Consider the following 16046-nt stretch of genomic DNA (forward strand, 5'->3'; position numbering starts at 1 on the left):
CAGTCTGAGGGGAGTGTTGTTGTATGTCACATCCACGCTCAGAATTCTACCAGGTTCTACCTCCCTGCTGCTGCGGGAGGTAATAAATGGGTTTTTAAACAGGATACCTACTCCGTCGGCTCTGGCTATGTTGGAGCCCGACCAGAAGGAGTCCCCCAGGGTCCAACTCTCCTTCAGGTAACTATAATCAGGGCTCGACGAAATACCACACTCCTGCAGAAAGATGAGATCTGCTTTCAAGTTAGCTAGATAGTTTAGTACATCAAATCTTTTTTGTGTCTCCCTGATGCTCCTGACATATCAGATATTAAACTGATAAGAACAGATACTACACTTGATCTTAGCCAAAAGGCCGAGAAGCGATGGCGACTTGGCCCTTGCCCGGGGCCCCCCAGCCTGGACGGCACAGGGGGATTCAAAGGTGGGTGCAAAATTCCAAGCACAAGCAGACCCCCAAAAAACGGGCTGCTGCTTCCAGAGGGGAAATGTGCAATTTAAGCAGGAGAAAACAAAACAAAGCAAAAACACACACATAACACCAAAAACAAAACATAAACTGGCGGAGTGCATCTTACAAATAGTCATGCCAAGCTGCTATGCTGTGCAAGGTGCCTTGGGTAACTACAACTGTGCCTCGCTGGCTGGCTGGCTTGCTAAGAAGGTCCTGGCATAGGGACATGTTCCACCACACTTGTCTGGTTATCTGCATGCTCCCAGGAAACAAACTGCTGCTGTCTACATCATCACCACATGTGAATAAAAGAAAGAAAGAAAGCAAGAAAGAAAGAGAAAGAAAGAGAGAAAGAAAGAAAGAGAGAAAGAAAAAAAAAAGAAGTAAAACGGCGGGAAAACTTGCATCAACACTAGCACTCTCCCTCCAGCAGGGGTAGACAAAATGCTCACAGGAGAGATCCAGATCTGACTTTGACCAACGTTAGAGAAAGGTGTGCACCGTTCCCGGAGGTACTGCAATACCGGGCCGATGCGTGGAGTGGACGGAGCAAGCCCCTGTTCCATCTCCCGATTCCAAAAATCAATTTAATATATGGTCCCCTGATAGGGGACGTATCAGATATTAATACTCTTTTATTGAGATTTTACATTTTTTACATTTACACCCATTCGTTTTTTCATTCATTTTACATTTCTTTTAAAGATGACATTCATGCATACAGACATACTTTTTGTTTTAAAAGCATTTAAAACACATTTAAAAACACCAAGACAATTGTGCTTTGTACATGGTTAAAACAGACACAGATTAAAATCAACATGAAAAAAACCTGTGCTGTTTTAAAAGTGACTGGAAAAAAAGAACCATCTATAAAAAACCAGTGCTTGTGAGGGCCGGGGAGTGCTCTCTAAAAAAGTGAACATAAACCTAGATCTAAAACAGGGACAGGGGAAAAGGGACAGTGTATAAACAGTGAGTTAAAATTCTAAAATTTTAAAACACTTAAAATGTAACTTTTAATAGTTTACATTAAAAATCTTAAAGATACATAAAACAAAACAAAACAAAATCAAATAAAACATTCAAATTAAATCAAAGGTCCATAAAACTGAAACAAAAAGACTACATAAAACCAGGGCACCTTTGAAAAACGGTCATGCAAGCTAAAAAGGGCGGAATGCTGGCATGACAAAATAAATAAAAGGCTTAGCGGTGCCCCGTAGTCCCGCTCCTAGGAGCTAGCGGTTCCAGTTTTTTCCTTTATTCCATCTTCACGTCCTGAAGTCCGGCGATCCTCCACTCCGCGCAGGCCTTGTCCTTCCCGAGGGTCCGGATGTCCAGAATTACAAAGTCCTTGATAAGAGTTTGTGCCCTTCTGGTCGTGGTGATAGTGTCTAGCTCCTGCTTGTGATAGACACAGACGTTACGGCCTTCCCACAGGATCTGCTTGACAACATTGATGACACGCCAAACGCACTTAGCTGTGCTGGTAGTGATTCCTCCCGCAGGCCCATAGAGCACAGTCTCAGCGGTCATCTTGGCCGTGTCAGCAAACCTGTTTAGGAAGACAGAGACAGAGAGCCAGACACTGCCAGCCACATCACACTCCCAGAAGATATGGGCTGGTGTTTCTCTCTTGCGGCACTTTGCATAGGGGCATGTTTCTACTTGGGCTAGTCCCCTCCTGAACATGAACGCTCGAGTGGGGAGTGCACTGTGGACGGTGTTCCATGCTATATCCTTCTGGACATTACTGAGGCAGCTGTGAGACACATTCTCCCAGATTTTTTGGCTTTGGGTGAGGGAGAAAGTAGCTACTTTTTCAATTTCCTGGGAACCGGCAAGATATTTAGTTACAGCCTTGTATTCCCAGGAGGCCAATTTTGCTTTATCTAAGCCCAATTTATATATAGTGTCCCTTAAGGTTCTATAATACAATGGGGGGTCCCAGGAGTACGGCACGGTGTTATCAATAGTGCAGAGGCCCAAGGCCCTGAGACAGGTGGCAAAATAGAAACGATTCATGTAACATACCTTCCTGTCCAGGGCCTGGATGTTCTTGATAGTTTGCGTGAGCCCCTGCACTCGGGTGAGCTGCACAACGTCCGGGACCCCCTTACCTCCCTTCTTGTCGGCTTTACTCAGGGTGGCTCGCTTTACCCTCTCCATCTTGCTGCCCCAGATAAAGCGGTGGATAATGCGGTCCACCACTTTTTTGGTGGTCCTGTCTGGGGGAAAGATTTTTCCTACATAAGAGAGGATGGGGAACAGTATAGACTTGGTTATTAATACTCTACCCGTCATTGTTAAGGATCTTGTGCTCCATCCGCCAATCTTTTTACGGACCTGGTTAATGGCCGCCGTCCAGCTCTGGGCCCCCGAGCTATTGTTCTCGAAAATGAGGCCCAGAATCTTGATTTTGTCCTTTTTGACAGGGTACATGTCCGACAGTTCCCTATCTACCTGCCAATTTTTAGACACGTAGACTTCGCTCTTGGACTTATTAATCACTGCCCAGGTCGCCGTGCAGTACTTCTCAAGGATATTACTAATCCGAGGTACCGACGATGTGTTGGTGCAAATGAGTGACACATCGTCCATATATGCTGTTGTTTTGACCTGGACCCCGTTGGATCCAGGCAGCTGGAAACCAGTTATATTGGTATCCCTACGAATTGCCTGCAGGAGGGGTTCAATGCACACGACATATAGCAGTGGGGATAGTGGGCAACCCTGTCTGACCCCTGACTGGATAGATATTTTACCAGTCAGGTGCCTGTTCACCAAGACTCGGGTACTAATGTTTGTATAGATGGTTTTAACCCACTCCCTAAGTCCAGGAGCGAATTTCATCTGGTCCATCACTTTGTACATATATTCATGGCTTACCCTATCGAACGCCTTCTCCTGGTCAAGGTTGAACAGGCCGAGGGGATGGTTCCGTTCTCTAGAATAAGCCAGAATGTCCCTTGTTAACATTAAAATATCCGTGATGGACCTCCCTGGGACGCCACAAGCCTGGTCGGGGCCAATGACCAAAGGGAGGTGTACTTGTAGCCGGAGCATCAGAGCTTTGGCTAGTATCTTGTAATCCACGCAAAGGAGGCTGATTGGGCGCCAATTCCGTAGATCTTTAACTTCCCCTTTCTTATGAAGGAGAGTAATTACACTCTCCCGCATAGAAGGGCCCAACCGCTTCTCCCTGTAGACCGCTCTGTAGACCTCCGCTAAATGGACTTTTAGTGTGTCCCAAAAAAGATGATAATACTCACCCGGGATGCCATCTGGACCTGGCGTCTTACCGGTGTTCATGGTCTTAACCGCCTGGGTGAGCTCCTCCAGCGTGAGTTCTGGGTCCTTCTCCTCCTCCTCGTCGTCCCGCACTGAGTCAGGCTCCAACTGGCTCAGGAACCACTCTATCAGGGTGTCATCTGTAGCTTTGATGTTATACAGGTCCCTATAGAAGTTCTCTACCACTTTCTTCACTCCCTCACTATCCTCTACTATCCTCCCCCTGCTGTCGAGCATGGAGGACATCAAGTGCCGCTTCTCCCTCGTTTTCTGGAAGAAGAAGCGAGTACACTTTTCGTCTTCCTCCTTTTTTTGCACTTTTGCATTGTGCATGACCTTTCGTTGTTCCTCCCTACAAAGCACTGAAAGATCTAGCTTGGTCTGGGCTATCTCGTCGCTTACAGGGAACCCCCGAAGCTGAAGCAGGCTCAGACGCTGGAGGGCAGCATTCAGGTGTTTATATTTGGCCCTCCTTTCTTTTGCTTTCCTCTTGCCTGCTGCTATGAAATAACCCTTAGTTCTGATTTTGACCATCTCCCACCACTCTATAGGGGAGTTGAATAGGTCACGCAAAGTGGTCCACTCAACAAGCCTGCTCTTATAGGCTGCAGCTATGGAGGGGTCATCGAGTAAGGAGGTGTTTAATTTCCAAACCCCTGACCCCATCTGGGAGGTCTGAGGGACCTGCAATGTTACCTGCAGGAGCCTATGGTCAGAGAAGAAGACGGCCTGGGTGTCTACTTCCGTCTTCGTAAGGGAGCTGGTATGCAGGACGAGATCTATATGGGAGAAGGAGGTCCCAGATGAGCTCACCCAGGTAAAGGGAGGCACCAGGTCCTTACCTGCATCACACAGGGAGAAATCAGATATTACGGAGGACAAAACTCTACTAGAGCGGTCGTTGCGTGGCCTGCTCCGGTCTACGTCCCTCAGAGCACAATTGAAGTCACCTGACACGATGACGGGTACGTTCCCCAGCAGGAGTGGACGCAGCTGTGGAAAAAATTGAACTCTTTCGTTTTGGTTAGTGGGTGCGTAGACATTGACCAGTCTGAGGGGAGTGTTGTTGTATGTCACATCCACGCTCAGAATTCTACCAGGTTCTACCTCCCTGCTGCTGCGGGAGGTAATAAATGGGATTTTAAACAGGATACCTACTCCGTCGGCTCTGGCTATGTTGGAGCCCGACCAGAAGGAGTCCCCCAGGGTCCAACTCTCCTTCAGGTCCCTATAATCAGGGCTCGACGAAATACCACACTCCTGCAGAAAGATGAGATCTGCTTTCAAGTTAGCTAGATAGTTTAGTACATCAAATCTTTTTTGTGTCTCCCTGATGCTCCTGACATTAACAGACACACATATCAGGGCCATCAGGGTAGCTAACAAGAAAAGGAGTCGCTGCGTCCACCCCATAGCGACTATGATTGGGAGGTCGGGACACTCTTCCTACTCTTAGCTCTACGCTTGCTTCGAGGGGGCTTGGGCTTATTTGCAACTCCCATCACCCCTGAGAAGGTACTCACTGCTGCCTCGTCCAAGAAGGCACCGTCTTTGTATGCACAGTACGTGGAGTTGTTTGGGCTATTCAACTCCCCACAAGGTAAGTCTGGTGGAACTTGCTCAGGGCCCCTCGGAACGTGTGGGTCAGCTTTGTCCTGGGGGGGGTTATGACAGACAGCATTCTTTGGCTGTTACCGTCTGTTGAATTGGAGCTGTTAGCAGACTTCTGGCTTACCGCGTCCAGGGGTATTCCCATGTCCTCCAGTGCTGTATCTAGGAGGACCTCTAGGGGGCCCCTGGTTTTGCCCATACAAGGGAGGGGGTCAAGGATGCTATTGTCTCCAGAGCAGTTAGCAGCTAGTTCCCTTGCTAAGTGAAGGGAGTTATTTAAGAGTGGGCATCTGGTAATTAGTTCAGTCTACAGGGAACCAGGGAGAGAGGCAGATAGATAAGTTCCTGCTTTTTGTAATTGTAACTACTACATTTGGTGACATTGTAAGGTGGTGTTTGAATTGGCTGAGTTTGTGTGTGATTAGTACCAGGTGAGTGGCTAAATTGATTAGCAGTTGATTTTGCTATTTGATTGGTTTCCACACAGTTTAGTTGGTTCTTTTGCCAAGCAGGGGTAACAACATTTATTCAAGCAGCTTTTTTTAGCGCCAGCACGAAGCGCCAGCCAACCGAAGAGCCTCAACAAAAGAGCCGGGAGTCTAGCTGTGGGAGTCCAGCGAGGGGAGGCCTGCGCTGAGACGCTGTTCGACTAGATCCGAACCTAACAGCGCTCTGGAAGAAGCCATCTACTAGTCAGGTCTGTATCCTCCACCCCACTGCTCCTACTGTGTCTTTTGTCTTGCTTGTCCTGCTATGACTGTCTCTCACATCCCTGTTCTGTCCTCCCGTCCTCGTCCTCTGCCCTCCCTCCGCTGTTGCTCCTCCAACCCCTCTAACCTCATTTCTCTGCCTCTCCCCCCCTCCCGCACACTCTCTGGTGCACTCTGGAACTGTCACTCTTCTGCTAACAAAGCTGATTTCATCTCTGCCTTTGCCTCCCACCTCTCGCTCGATTTCCTTGCTCTCACTGAAACCTGGCTGTCCCCTGATAACACTGTTACTCCTGCTGCCCTGTCCTCTCTCTACGTCCTGTCCCATACCCCGCGTCTCACCGGACGGGGAGGTGGGACGGGTCTTCTCCTCTCTCCCTCCTTACTCTTTTCTGTCCCCTCCGATCTCACCTCCCTCTCTGTCACTACCTTTGAATTTCATGCAGTCCAACTAACCTCTCCCTGTCAACTCCTGCTCATTGTTCTGTACCGCCCCCCTGGGCCTCTCACTCACTTTCTGGATGAACTCGACTATCTACTCTCCTCCCTCCCCTCTCTGTCTACCCCGACTGTCCTGTTGGGTGACTTCAACATCCATCTCTCCAACCCCAGCCACTCTGCTGGATTCCTCCCTCTCCTTCACTCCTTCGACTTCTGTCTCTCTCCGTCCCCTCCTACCCACAAAGCTGGCCGTCAACTGGACCTCACCTTCTCCAGGGCCTGCTGCCCCTCCAACCTCTCTGTCACCCCCCTGGACCTCTCTGATCACTATTTCATCTCTTTTTCTCTGTCTCTCCCCCCTCTCCCTGCTCCTCCTACCCCCACTGTCACCTCTCGCCGTAACCTCCGCTCTCTCTCCCCCTCTGTCCTTGCCTCCACTGCTCTCTCTCACCTCCCTCCTATCGACTCCTTTTCACAACTCTCCATAGACTCTGCTACCTCCACCCTCTTCTCCTCACTCACCTCCTCCCTCGACTCCCTCTGTCCCCTCACCTCCCGACCTGCTCGCCCCTCCCCTCCCCATCCCTGGCTCTCCTCTGTGCTCCGCTCGGCAAGAATCACACTGCGATCTGCTGAAAAGAAATGGAAGAGAACCAAACTCCCTGCTGCTCTAGAACTTTACCGCACTCTTCTCTCCTCCTTCTCCTCTACTCTCTCCTCTGCTAAATGTGCTTATTTCCAATCTGTAATCCAAGCCTCCACTAACAACCCACGTAAACTATTCTCTACCTTCTCCTCCCTCCTAAACCCTCCCCCCTCCTCCTCCCTCCTCTATCTCCCCTGATGACTTTGCCTCCTTCTTCTCTTCTAAAATCTCAGATATCCGTAAACTCTTTAACACCTCTCCCTCCCCCGCACCCCCTCCTGCTCCAACCCCTACACCCACTACATCCCCTACTAACTCGCCCTCCCTCTCCACCTTCTTGCCCCTCTCAGACTCTGACCTCTCCTCCCTGCTCCAGGGTCACAAACCCACCACGTGTGCCTTGGACCCCCTCCCCACTCACCTCTTTCAAGCTGCTGCTCCTGCTCTACTCCCCTTCATCTCCTCCCTCCTCAACACCTCTCTACTTTCTGGCATCTTCCCCTCTGCCTTCAAAAAAGCCTCTATCACTCCCCTCCTCAAAAAACCTACCCTCGACCCCACCTCCCTCCAGAGCTACCGTCCTGTCTCCCTCCTACCCTTCCTCTCCAAAACCCTCGAGCGGACTGTACACCGCCAGCTCTCTGCTTTCCTGTCCAACCACTCTCTGCTTGACCTTCTCCAATCTGGCTTCCGCTCTGCTCACTCCACTGAAACCGCCCTTCTGTCTGTCACCAACTCACTTAAATGTGCCCGAGCTGCCTCTCTCTCCTCTGTCCTAATTCTCCTCGACCTCTCTGCTGCCTTTGACACTGTTGATCACTCTATTCTACTATCATCTCTTGCTGACCTGGGGATCTCTGGCACTGCTCTGGCCTGGTTCTCCTCCTACCTCTCCAACCGCACTTACCAGGTAACCTGGCGTGGAGCAACCTCCACACCTCACCCTCTCTTAACTGGAGTCCCCCAAGGGTCAGTCTTGGGTCCTCTCCTGTTCTCTCTCTACACCCGCTCCCTGGGCCCCCTCATCGCATCCTATGGTTTCTCATACCATTTCTATGCTGATGATGCTCAGATTTTCCTCTCCTTCCCCAACTCTGACTCCACCATCTCCTCCCGTATCTCTACCTGTCTGTCTGCTATTTCCTCCTGGATGCACTCGCATCACCTCAAACTCAACCTCTCTAAATCTGACCTCCTTTTCTTTCCCTCCTCCTCCCCCTCCTCTGATCTCTCTATCTCTGTTCCTCTGGAATCTACCACACTCTCTCCCTCTTCCTCAGCTAAGAACCTTGGAGTCACCCTGGACCCCTGCCTCTCTTATTCCCAGCACATCTCCACTCTGGCACGCACTTGCAGATTCTTCCTGAGCAACATCCGAAGAATCCGACCCTTCCTCACCAACTATGCTACCCAGCTCCTGGTCCAGGCCCTGGTACTCTCCCGCCTAGACTACTGCAACTCCCTCCTGGCTGGCCTCCCTGCGTCCGCCACCCGTCCGATCCAGCTCATCCAGAACTCTGCTGCTCGTCTGGTGTTCTCTCTACCTCGCTTCGCCCACGCTACTCCACTACTCCGCTCGCTCCACTGGCTCCCGATCACCGCTCGCATCCAGTTCAAGACTCTTGTACTAGCCTACAGATGCCTTGATCAGACTGCACCCAGCTACCTCCAGACCCTCATCTCTCCCTACACCCCCACTCGACCTCTCCGCTCCGCCTGCACTAGAAGACTGCCTCTACCTCCGCTACGCTCCCCTGCCTGCCGAGCCCGCTCCTTCTCCACCCTTGCTCCGCAGTGGTGGAACGACCTTCCTACAGATGTCAGGACTGCCCAGTCCCTGACCACATTCCGGCGCCTCCTTAAGACTCACCTCTTCAAACAGCACCTGTAGAACTCCTCTGTTGTATCCTGGGACACTATCACCCTTCATTTAAATATGCTTTATTTTGCTCTTATCTGCCCCCTATTTTACTGCATTTAATCCTGTACCTCAGAATATTGTAATCTGCCAAGTGTTTAATCTGTAGTATTTTGTACTTAATCATATCCTGATGTAACTATCACTATTTAATCATATCCTGATGTAACTTTCACTATTATCTGCTGTATTATTGAATTGTGGTTTGTCACACTTGAGAATTATTGTATTTCTTGTACTTATTGTATGACTTATATTGTAACACTTGAATGTATTTGTATTTGCTTGCGATTGTAAGTCGCCCTGGATAAGGGCGTCTGCTAAGAAATAAATAATAATAATAATTTGAAGGGAGGCCCTTCGCTTGAAGAGGGTCATTGCTACCGAGGTACTGCTGGTCAGGGAAGGTGTTGACCCCGACCTCTCCCTCGGTGCATTAGTGAACACCTCTTCTGCGAGGTGTGCTAGGGTTTGTGCCAACGACTGGGAAGGCTGGCTGGGGGTGCCCTGGCTGGCTGCTACCTGCCCACTAGGCGGCAGTATAGCCGTCCCACTCGCCTCCGTCTCTGCCTGCGAGGGCAAGACTGGGGACTTTGTGTGGACATTAGCTGGTTTGGGATCTATAGGGGCCACCTGCAACTTGCTGTCTTTAATCTTGATCTTCTTTCTTTTCCCCCCCTCGTCTCTACCTTTTCTTTTCCCCACCCTCTGCTGGTTCTTCCCTCCCTTCCCCTCCTTCTCACTCTCACTTTCACTGTCGCTTTCGCTTTCCTCCCCCACGGACTCAATCCTTATGGCGTCATAACGAGAGCCGAGGGGGAGTGCTGGCGCTGAGAGGGCCCTACTCAGGGGGGGGCCGCTGCTGGGTCCGGGCTCCCTCCCTGCCTTGTGTTCTGTATCAGAGGAGCTATTGGAGGAGCTAGTGGAGTAGCTGTTGTACTCTCTCTCTGGGCTGGGGGAAGGGGTCCTCGTAAAACGGGACATGTCTCGGGGGCGGGGGGGTGAGGGGGGTGCTGGTGATGATGGTGGTGCTGGAGTCTGGGTTTTGGATACTGTTGGTGGTGATGTGGACTGATCTTTGTTATTTGCTCCCTCTTCCTGCTCAGGCCTAGGCTTGTTCGTATTTGCCTTGCTGGCTCTGGCCATGTTGGCATAGGAAGAGGGGCAGTCCTTAAACAGGTGCCCCTTCTTTCCACACAAATTGCACTGCCTCTCTTCTCTGCAGTGGCTGGTCTCGTGGGGGGCGCCGCAGTTCCTGCACTTGACTACAGTACATGCGGCCGCCAGGTGTCCTAATTCCCCACATTTCCTGCAGAGTTTTGGCATCCCATTATAGAATACCAGCCCTCTGTTGGGCCCTAACACTATGGAGTTTGGAATGTGGCGGACGCCTCCAATGCCCGATGGATCAACATTAAGGCGTACCAGCCACTTTCTGGCTCCTGTCCAAACCCCATCTTCGTCTGTAATTTTCCTCCCTTCTGATGACACCCTCCCATAGCGGTTAAGCCATGTTGTAATATCATAGTCGCTAACAGCCTCATTGAAAAATTGGACAGTAACAACTTTCATTTCTCTGTCTGTCAGTGCATCCACACAAAATTCTTTGTATGGAGCGAGATATTTATTCTCCCCCCAAAAGGACCACATTTCTTGTAACTTTTGGGGGTTCCTAAAACTGACCTCAAACACTTCCTTAAGCCCTGGCAATTTCACCAAACAATTCAAGTCAGAAGGGGAAAAACCCATACCCCTCTGAAGAATGGTCCGGCTGAACTCCAGTCTCGTCAGTCCTGGTTCCGTTTCATCTTGCTTGTTTCTTGTGAAGCGCACCGCATTGTGCCTCCTGGTCTCCTGGGTTGGCCGGAACGCCATCCTTCAGCTGGCTCCTCCGATTGGGGAGGGAGAAGCCTCTGGACGTCCGGGTTGTCTCTCTCTACGGAAAAGAGACAACGTAAGCAGCAAATCTGGGCAGTTGAAGGAACTATTACTTTAGTCCCTGAGGAGATGGTCGCCTCGCAAGAGAGACCCCCTCCCCAGGTGAACGGTGTCCTTCCCTGGCGGAGTAGGGGGCGCTGCTTGGCACCGAGACCACGTAGGAAGAATCGTGGCTGTGACGCCTCCTCGGGGTCCGGGGCCGCCCTCTGCTCCTCCCAGATGGCGCCCTCTGCTGGGCGCCTGCTGCTCTCTCGGTCTGGATCTCGATTACAATCAAGGGCTGGGGATGAGGTCGTCTAGGTCATCAAAGGGTCCTCAAAGGTCGTCTGGATGGTAGGTCCTCCTTCTCTCTAACTCCAGGAACGTCTGGAAAAGCCGAAACCGCCTGAAAAAGAAAAAAACTGGAACCGCCTGAAAAAGAAAAACTGCTCTCAACAGTCAACAAAATCTTGAAAGACCCTCGGCCTGGATTGGGCAAGCCAAAACCAGACTGATCATTAGTCTTCCAAAAAGTTGCCGAGCTGAAGAAAGAAAGTCAAAAATAAAAAAATTCTGTTCCTCCTCACCCGAACAAACCTCTCACAGACCCTCGGAGGGAGCGGGCAATGCCACTACCCTCTAAGCCTTAGTCTTAGAAAGATTTATTCGAACTGAAGAGAAGCCAGAGTGTCAGATATTAAACTGATAAGAACAGATACTACACTTGATCTTAGCCAAAAGGCCGAGAAGCGATGGCGACTTGGCCCTTGCCCGGGGCCCCCCAGCCCGGACGGCACAGGGGGATTCAAAGGTGGGTGCAAAATTCCAAGCACAAGCAGACCCCCAAAAAACGGGCTGCTGCTTCCAGAGGGGAAATGTGCAATTTAAGCAGGAGAAAACAAAACAAAGCAAAAACACACACATAACACCAAAAACAAAACATAAACTGGCGGAGTGCGTCTTACAAATAGTCATGCCAAGCTGCTATGCTGTGCAAGGTGCCTTGGGTAACTACAACTGTGCCTCGCTGGCTGGCTGGCTTGCTAAGAAGGTCCTGGCATAGGGACATGTTCCACCACACTTGTCTGGTTAGCTGCATGCTCCCAGGAAACAAACTGCTGCTGTCTACATCATCACCACATGTGAATAAAAGAAAGAAAGAAAGCAAGAAAGAAAGAGAGAAAGAAAGAGAGAAAGAGAGAAAGAAAGAGAGAAAGAAAGAAGTAAAACGGCGGGAAAACTTGCATCAACACTGGCACTCTCCCTCCAGCAGGGGTAGACAAAATGCTCACAGGAGAGATCCAGATCTGACTTTGACCAACGTTAGAGAAAGGTGTGCACCGTTCCCGGAGGTACTGCAATACCGGGCCGATGCGTGGAGTGGACGGAGCAAGCCCCTGTTCCATCTCCCGATTCCAAAAATCAATTTAATATATGGTCCCCTGATAGGGGACGTATCAGATATTAAACTGATAAGAACAGATTTTTTTTTTTTTTTTTTTTTTTAATATTATTTATTTCACACAAACAAATATACAGAACATCCAATCAAACAAATTCACAAAAGAAAATACATGACAATATACAGAGTATTCACCCCGCAAAATAAACTCTAAAATCCATCCCATACATAACCCATGTCACACCTAACCCCTTCTCTTATTTAAAATCTTACTACAAATACACCAAACCCTTCCATTTTTCTTTTGCAGCATTAATCCCCCACCTTAACACATCCCTTTTTACCCTACCCCTCAAATCCCGACATACCTTATTCACCACCCCCAGTACTTTCCATTTCGTATTTGATTTAACTAAAACATTTCTTGCATCCCAGATACTCTGTTTCACTAAACTAATAACTAACCACAATAAAAACCCTATCTCCTTCTTTATCCCTTTATAATCCAATCCCTCCACCACAATACTATATGACAAAGCAAAATCTAACAAAATCAAATCAAACACCTCCTCTATTCGTGCCCAAACCCTTTTAACAAAAAAACAGTCCCAGAACACATGACTCAAAGTCTCTTCCACCCTACACTTGATTCTAGGACAGAACTTATTCTTTGTTAATTTGTGTCTATGTAAAATTTCCCTTACAGGTAACCTCCCGTGCACCACTAACCAATTTAAATCCTTTAACCTATTATCTAAACCTTTCGGCTGCACCCTTCCCCACACCTCTTTTGTGACCCCCCCAACCAACTCCAAACCCTCCCCCTCAATGAGATTATTATACAGAAGTTTGTGCTGTGTACATAATTTCTCCGTTTTACAAATTGGATGTTTCTTTAAAAAAACAACTGCACACTGATAGTGCTCTGGCAATACCTCTGCCTTTGGTCTATTATTCGACCAGACAACAATATTTCTCATAGTAAAAGAAAACCATAATGAAACAAAATACTGACATTTATGAAAAACCACTGGATTCAAAGCAATACATAAAGATGAAAAAAACATACAGTCCAATTTAAGAGGGATGTTAGGAACATCCCTCCCCCCATCCTCCACCCTCCTATACATGATATCCCTCTTGATGTATTCATATTTCCCCCCAAACAAAATCAAAAACCATTTTAACCAAAATCTTTCTGAATTTATATGGTAAAGGAAAAATGTAAGATAAATACAATAAAAATGGAAGAACATCACTTTTTAGCACCAACACTTTCCCCAAAAAAGTTAACTTCCTACACTTCCATAATCCTATTTTCACCCTTAACCTTACCAATTTATCCGCCCAATTCTTAACCCCACTCCCCTTGTGATAGAAAGAAATCCCTAATAACTTTAACCCCTCAGTGCATAACTGTAAACCCCCTGGTACATCAGACCTATCCCTCCAGGCCCCAAGAAACATGACCGATGATTTATCCATGTTCAATTTTGATCCTGATGCTAAGGCAAACTGTGCAAGAACCTGAAGAACTCTTTCCAAACTTCTGTCTGATGTCAAAAAAAGAGTTGTGTCATCCGCATACTGCGAGATCTTAACAGAGACACCCCCACTCCCTGGTAACAACAACCCCTCAATCCCATCATCCACTCTCACCGCCTCCGCAAAAGGTTCCATATACAAAACATACAACAGAGGAGACAGTGGACACCCCTGCCTCACCCCTGAAACTTGTGAAATAAATTCCCCCAGATGCCCATTGATATTCACCCTACTACCCACCTCAGTGTACAAAATTTTTAACCACCTCAGAAACTTTTCCCCAAACCCAAAATGTGCCAAAACTCTAAACAAAAAACCCTGGTGCACCCGATCAAACGCCTTCTCCTGATCCAGGCTCACCAACATTAGAGGTACCCTCCTATCCTCAGCCCAACTAATTGCATCCCTTGTTAACATCAGATTCCAATGAACCGATCTACCCACCACCCCACATGTCTGATCCTGACTTACAATTAACGGCATTGTTTGTTTTAACCTCTCAGTCATAACCTTTGTGATTATTTTATAATCCACCGTTAACAAAGTGACTGGTCTCCAGTTCCTCAGGTCCATCTCATCCCCTTTTTTAAACAATAAAGAAATCACACCATTCCTCATAGATTTTGACAACCTCCCTGTGCGAAAAACTTCCCCCACCACCATTAATAATACTGGCCCAATTACCTCCCAAAAAGTGACATAAAATTCTTTAGGGAGACCGTCTCCCCCTGGCGCTTTCCTATCTGCCATTTTATTAAGCGCACTTTCCAACTCAGCAACAGTGACCGGTCTCTCCAAACTCTCTCTCACCTCATCAGACACCCTGACATGCACTTTATCCAAAAAAGAGGCAGCAACATCCTCATTAACCTCTTTTTCTGAAAACAGTTCTTTATAAAAATTACTAGCACAGTCTAGCATGCCCTCTGTATCCACCACCGTGACCCCATCTTTCCCCTTTAAACCCCTGATCACCCTCTTTTTTTGTTCACCCTTCACCTGTTTAAAAAAATATGAACTGCATGTCTCATGTTTTTCTAAAAAATCCCCCTTACACCTAAACAAAAAAATACTCGCCCTTTTTTCCCACACCACCCTCATCTTATCCTTAAGTTCCCTTGCCTTGTCAAAATCAAAATTACCCCCTGTGTTTCCCCTTATATACACCCCCTCCAAATCCTTCTGTAACCCCAAAACCGCTCTCTGCTCCTTCCTCCTTCTATTCCTGCAGAATTGTTGAGTAAGTATCTTAATTTTTCCCTTTACCCCCTCCCACCAAACTAGAACAGAATCACAATAACACAACATTTCAACCCAACCCTTAAAATGAAATACAAAAAGCTCCCTAAACGCTTTATCTTCTAATACCTCACAATTAAATTTCCAAAACCCGCCACCAAACACCGGTGTTGTGAAACTAATACTACATTTTAAACTATCGTGATCTAAAAACCATAATGGAGATGTATTGCAAAAACTAACAGACAACACATTTGAAACAAAAAAATAATCTAATCTACTTTTTGCCCCCCTTGAATTTCTCCATGTGATCCCTTCCAACCCTGGATTACATTTTTTAAAACTATCCACCAAACTAAAAAGTACTATAATACCTTTTAACACCCCCACTGTATAATCGTGCACATTCCCCTTATCTAATGATACATTAAAATCCCCTCCCAAAACTATGTGTCTATTTGTCACAAGGAGATCCTTTATGGCAACAAAACAGTCCTTTCTAGAAACCAAATCAGTAGGTGCATATACATTAATCAGTCTCAGCTTTTGACCTCTCCAGTTCACATCCACACACAGAATGCGCCCTGGTAGTACTGAAATGCATTGCACTACCTCCATCTCCTTGTCCTTTAATAACACCCCTACCCCAGATGAATGCACCCCCCCCACACTCCACCTTGGCTCCCCTCCCCCCCCAGTCTTTTGTATACAAAGCAATATCAGAAGCATCCCTTAAATGAACCTCTTGCAAAAAACAAAAAGAAAATGACAAAGAATTTAAATAAAGAAACACAGAAACTCGCTTATTATAACCCCTCAAACCTCTTACATTCATAGAAATAAAAGATAAAGACATAATGCACTAAAAAAGA

General features: G+C 47.8%; 4 pseudogenes; all 4 read right to left on the reverse strand.

The window, feature by feature from the left end:
• Window positions 1-248: 248 nt before the first annotated feature.
• LOC131738575 (U2 spliceosomal RNA) lies at window positions 249-364 on the reverse strand (annotated as a pseudogene).
• Window positions 365-941: 577 nt separating this feature from the next.
• Window positions 942-1096, reverse strand: LOC131738667 (U2 spliceosomal RNA; annotated as a pseudogene).
• Window positions 1097-11644: 10548 nt separating this feature from the next.
• LOC131738593 (U2 spliceosomal RNA) lies at window positions 11645-11742 on the reverse strand (annotated as a pseudogene).
• A 576-nt stretch (window positions 11743-12318) lies between these two features.
• LOC117967892 (U2 spliceosomal RNA) lies at window positions 12319-12523 on the reverse strand (annotated as a pseudogene).
• Window positions 12524-16046: the final 3523 nt, after the last annotated feature.

The sequence above is a fragment of the Acipenser ruthenus genome, chromosome 10 (genome assembly GCF_902713425.1).
Source record: "Acipenser ruthenus chromosome 10, fAciRut3.2 maternal haplotype, whole genome shotgun sequence".
NCBI lineage: Eukaryota > Metazoa > Chordata > Actinopteri > Acipenseriformes > Acipenseridae > Acipenser > Acipenser ruthenus.